The sequence below is a fragment of the Schistocerca cancellata genome, chromosome 3 (genome assembly GCF_023864275.1).
Source record: "Schistocerca cancellata isolate TAMUIC-IGC-003103 chromosome 3, iqSchCanc2.1, whole genome shotgun sequence".
Lineage (NCBI taxonomy): Eukaryota > Metazoa > Arthropoda > Insecta > Orthoptera > Acrididae > Schistocerca > Schistocerca cancellata.
This window is the reverse complement of record NC_064628.1, coordinates 518730213-518736212: the sequence shown is the minus strand read 5'-3', so window position 1 is coordinate 518736212 and position 6000 is coordinate 518730213.

Below are 6000 nucleotides of genomic sequence, written 5' to 3'. Positions count from 1 at the left end.
GCAAAATCTACATATATTTTGTCTGAAGCATTTTCTTCGTTTCATCACGGATGCCGCTGTATCGGAGGGATAGAAATCGGTACACATTCAAAATTTACGACATGCTAGTTAATGGCCCTTGAATATACAATGGCACATGGAATCCCCACCTCCATGCTGTGAGGGTAGGACAGACTAGCATTTCATAATTTCGAATTGGAAATTCCATTCGCAACGTTGAATTCCTCCGATATGTCGAACAGGAGCCTACTCGACGCGCCACTATGGCCGTAGTTGGAGGCAAAACCTACTCTACTTTTCCAATAAGAGGAAGTGTTCAAACGTAGCACCGCCAACTTCAATACACTAGTCTTATCGGAAAACAGTACTTCAGCAAAAAAGTGAGGTTCGTCTGCATTTGTTGACGTGCCCATTCACAAAACACTACCCGGTTATGGACATCAGTACCATGAAGTTCTTGACGCGGTGACACGTGGTATGGGTCGTACTTATGACGATGAAGTATTGTAACAATACTACTTACGGACATACCGGGATCCCAGTGTAATTGCCGGGCGCTTATCCTTGTCGGCAATAAACACTGCGCCAATATTTTAATGCTAAGTGAGGGTATTTGTTGTACGTCTGCACGATGCGTGAGCCACGGTCGCAGTACACTGTCGCCAATACGGATATTTCATTAGTTTCTCCTGTAACACGTTTGCTTCGTTTCCTTCTGCCAGTCTGTACGCTGCGGTCAGACATAGAGTCGTTCACAACCTTGTAAAAGAACGAACGAGGACGATCTTTCTCTGGAAAACGCACGGCATACAAGGCAACAGCAGCCTCAGTTCTCCGTAAATCAGGATCATTTCAGCTTTTTCTTCTGTGGTTGCAACATTCATCGTCCACTTGCACGTCTGTTCTCTAAATGATAGGTAGGTGTGCAGGCAATAAGCACTGCGCCAGGATTGTAATGTTTAGAGCAGCTATCTGTTCTACGTCTGCACAATACGTGAGCTCCGGTCACAGTGTTATGATACGTCGTATTTCGGTACACGGGCACTGTGGCGGCGTCGAGTAGTCCTCGGTTCGATATGTCGGAGGAATACAGCGTGGCGAATGTGGTTCCCAATTAGAAGTTATGAAATACTGGCCTGTTCTACTCTCGCAGCATGGAGGTGGGGTCCCACGTGCTATTGGATATTCAAGGGCCATAGAATGGCATGTCGTAAATTATGCTTGTATACCCATTTCTATTCCTCCGATTACAGCGCCATCTTTGGTGAAACGAAGAAAATGCTTCAGACAAAACTTATGTGGGTTTTGCCGTAGAATCGCAATCAGCAATAAAAAACGGGGATTTACACTGAAGGTTTCAAAATTGACACACGCCACCCACGCACGGGGTGGCGTGGCGAGTCGAGTGTGGTATCGTTGCATGTTCTCTTCCGAGACAAACATATTGGAATTATAACTTTTTTTGACCCGATGTGTAGTTTTCGAGATATTTCAATGTCTTCAGTTAAAATGAACGTCCTATATATTATAGAAAGTTTCATAACAGCAAAAAATTCCAGGGTGTAACTCGTGTTTACTTTCAGACATAGACTGCCACTCTCATTAAGATTTCTGATTACTGGGGAAACATTCGAGTTGTTCCAGTCATTGGCCTTTGCAACAAGAATTGCAGCGGAATAATAATAAATAACATTGAATTTTGAGATAATACTTGTATTAAATGAATGACACAGACGAAGGTGAAAAGATTACTTTTTGAAAAGAAGTGGACGCGAACCTAGAACTTTAGTCTTGCAGCTCCAGAACCCACAACGCTATCAACTGTATCACAGCCTTGACGTTCCAAACCATTACCCAGTAAATGACATACTCTGTACAAAGACTGTATCTACAAATGTCATTATTCGAGATTTAATGCGTAAATTGTACCAAAAAGAGGCGATTTTGATAGATCATCATTGTGCTGTAGCATTGAAGCCGGCATACTTCCGTAGCACGCAAGTTATAAGACTAGGAACATCAAGTGTAGGAAGCTTTCACCTACCGATATGCGGTTTCCTGTCATTTTATTATAACAGACCGTATCTAAAACGATGCGTTTTCGAGAAATCCTCAATTTTCTGATGATTTAAAATGGCTTGTATTCATACCACTTACACTATGAATAAGAAAACTCACCAAATACAGGGTGATTATAAATGAATATCGGGGTTCTAACGCATATTTATTATGTTAAACTTACAGTTATAAATGATAGGTCAAATGAAAGAGCAACTCAGACAGTTTTACCAAGAACCTTATAAATGTTCAGTGTGAGCACCATTTGTCAACGGCACACATCAAGTCTATAGCCGAGTTCTTCTCAAACGTTGATAAGTATATCTTCAGTGATTGTAGCAACCGCTGGTTCAATCCGGTTTCTAAATTCGGGGGGGTTTGCTGGTAGCGGAGGCACATGCACACGATCCTTGATGAAGCCCCAAAGGAAAAAATCGCATGGCGTTAGGTCGGGTGAACGTGGAGGAGGATGCTAAGTTCACCGGACTTGGATATGATGTGACGTCATTATGACGTATACACGCTACATCGAAAACGATAGAAACCGTATATCGACTATTCGACATTTGTGAACTTTCGAGAGGTTGTGACAGGGTAGCGCTGTGCTCTGCGCCATTCGTTTGTGAACAGTAGAATCCAAAGCTGAACTGTATATATGATGACCAAACACATTGGTTCTCCGAGTAAGAGATCTTTACTGGTGCCATCTTCTGCAAGCTACATCCAAAAAAAGTAACGAGACTTCTGCATAGTTTAAGGTATCCGCTCATGTTGTGATGCAATTCGTATTTTGCATAATCTTGTCTTGGCAAATTATACTGCTGACATAAACCACATTGACATGGCCAGGTACATGCTAAAACTATTGTGGTTGTATACACGACACAATATACAGTACGTCTGGTTTATCATACCACGATGGAATGCTTTGACACTGCATTCAGTCATTTCATACGTCAATCAGTACTAGACACTAACCTTTGGTTAAGATTACATTGAGAAATCCACTTCCCCTCGTATTTCATATCCGGTCGACGATTTTTCTTCAACAATGCCTCATATTTTTCTTTTAAGTTCGAAATTCAATTATTCTACGCACCAGTCATTATTGGACACTAAGGTACCTGTCTCTAAGGTCCGAGTGTAAAATTACTTGGAATTATGGTTGATAAAAGACTATGTTGGGATTACTTAGCTAACAAACTTGCACGAGTTCTCTTTCAGCTATATAAATTAAGAAAAAAAGTCAGCAAGAGTGTGCTGCTACAATCTAATATGTACTGACAAGACCAATTGTATGAAACCATACTAAAATGTTGATAATAAATAAATATTATTTTCGGCGTAAGCATTCAATACAACAATCACACAATCTAATCTGTTCGGGACATAAGAAGACTTCACTTTTTTACGAAACATGTTGTCCGTGGTGTTTTCAAGGCCACGGTCAGGAATATTTCTATTAATATCTTTTACTTTTATTTTGGCGAAATACATATACGCTGCCACACTGAGCTGTTTTCAGAATCGCACGTGTCAAAACAAACCACTAGCTGACGACAGTTTAGAATCTCGAACGTTCGTAAAAGTCGATAGGTAAGTTAATCGACTAAAGCGTATATACGTCATAATGACGTCACATCATATCCAGGTTGGGTGAACTTAGCATCCTCCGAACGTGGAGGCCATGCAAAGCAAGCCCTGTCATTGGGCCCCTTGCGGCCTATCCAGCGCTTGGGTACAGTTCAACCAATCGCGTACTTCGCTATGCCAGTGCTCACACTGAACATTTATAAGGTTCTTGGTGAGATTGTTTGAGTTGATCTTTCATTTGACATATCATTTATAACTGTAAGTTTAATGTAATAAATATTATAAAGCGTTAAAACCCCGATATTCATTTATAAACAACCTGTACTATGTTTAACGCCATACAATATGGCGGCTCCCATGTTCTGCTTGTAACACAAAACGATGTCACATCTCATTGGCCAAGTTCCTCTGTACGAGGCAAAAATGTCACGTGCTAGATTCTTTATATCACGCTCCGCAGTGTAGTGGTACGTGGAATTCCACGCTATGACGTCACCAGTTCCTCGTCTACCTGCGTTTTCATGTCCTGTGAGAGGAAGGATGAGCTCAACCACGAAAAAAGCGGCTTGCAAGACACTACTTCGAACAATTTTTGATTATCGCTCCTCAATCTGAGACCTTTGTAGTTTTGATTAATAGATGAGATAGAGAAGATCTAGATCTACATCTGTATTCCGCAAGTTATCTTACGGTGTGTGGCGGAGGGTACTTTGTGTATCAGTGCTATATTCCCCTGTTCCTATTCCAGTCACGTATGGTTCGCGAGAAGAACGATTGCTGGTAAGCTGCTGTGTGGCCTCAAATCTGTCTAATTTACTCTGCATGTTGTTTTCGCAAGATATACGTAGATGGAAGCAATATATTGGTTGAATCTTCCTGGCAGATTAAAACTGTGTGCCGGACCGAGACTCGAACTCGGGACCCTTGTCTTTCGCGGGTAAGTGCTCTATCATCTGAGCTACACAAGCACGACTCACACCTCTTCCTCACAGCTTTAGTTTTGCCAGTACCTCGTCTCCTACCTTCCAAACTTCACAGAAGCTCTCCTGTGAACCTTGCAGAACTAGCACTCCTGAAAGAAAGGATATTGGGGAGACATGGCTTAACCACAGCCTGGAGGATGTTTCCAGAATGGGATTTTCACTCTGCAGGAAGTGTGCGCCGATATGAAACTTTCTGGCAGCTTAAAACTGTGTGCCGACCAGGACACGAATTTGGGACCTTTGCCTTTCGTGGGCAAGTGCTCTACCATCTCATTCTGGAATATATTGGTTGACTCATCTAGGATTGTACGCTCTCGGAACTTTAACAGTTGGCCATGATGTGATGCAGAGTGCCTGGAGATGGCTAAGCATGTCCGTGACGCTTTCGCGCGTACTAAATGAGCCCGTAACGGAATACCCAGCTCTTCTACGGATCATCTCTACTTCCTGTACCAGTCCTATCCGATAAGGATCCAATACTGAGGAGCAATAGCCAAGTATTGGTCGAACGAGTGTTTTGTAAGCTACGAGTACTTCCCTCATTGATGGACTACATATCCTGAGGATTCTTCCAACGAATCTCAGTCTGGCATCTGCCTCACTCACAATTAATTTGATGTGGGCGTTCCACTTCAAATCAATATGTACGCATACTTCTAGATATTTTATGGATTTTGAACATGGCTGTGCTTCAGTAACCCTGCATGCAAGAGCTTCAGTGGATTGGAAATATCAGCCAACCAGTTGCAAAATGCAGGCTTATCAAACCTTGACCATGACAGTTTTGAAAATGTCTTCTTCAGAAGGCACTGTGCCTATTAACAAATACGGGGTGTTCAAAAAGTCTCTCCGCAGTGCCGTATGATTGTTAGCCTTGCGTGCAGTATGATTGTTCGCCTGCCTGGGTTACTTCCCGTCAAATGGACTCTCCCAACATTCTACTGTATCGTTTATCTCAGTAACAATGAATATTCAATAAATTAATAACTTGTATTTCGCTGAGTTTCATTTCGGTACATTCACTGCGGCATACGGCACGCGCGGCTAACAATCATACGGCACCACGGAGAGACTTTTTGAACACCCCGTATTACAACATTGTGTGTAAAACAGTTATGGTGACGTTACAATAAACAACATTATAGGAAATGTTAACAAATAATTTAGTGAAGCATACTCACGTACAGTCACATATTACGAGGGGCGTTCGAAAAGTTTCTAGCCTGAGACAGTTACCATAATGTATCACACAAACAACAACACCTACTTAACTGGTGACCCTTTGTGGCTATGCAAGTCAAATTTCACAGGTCCACCTTCGTTAGTTTTGCCGCCAGAATGCGTTGTACACCATAGTGTAGGCAAA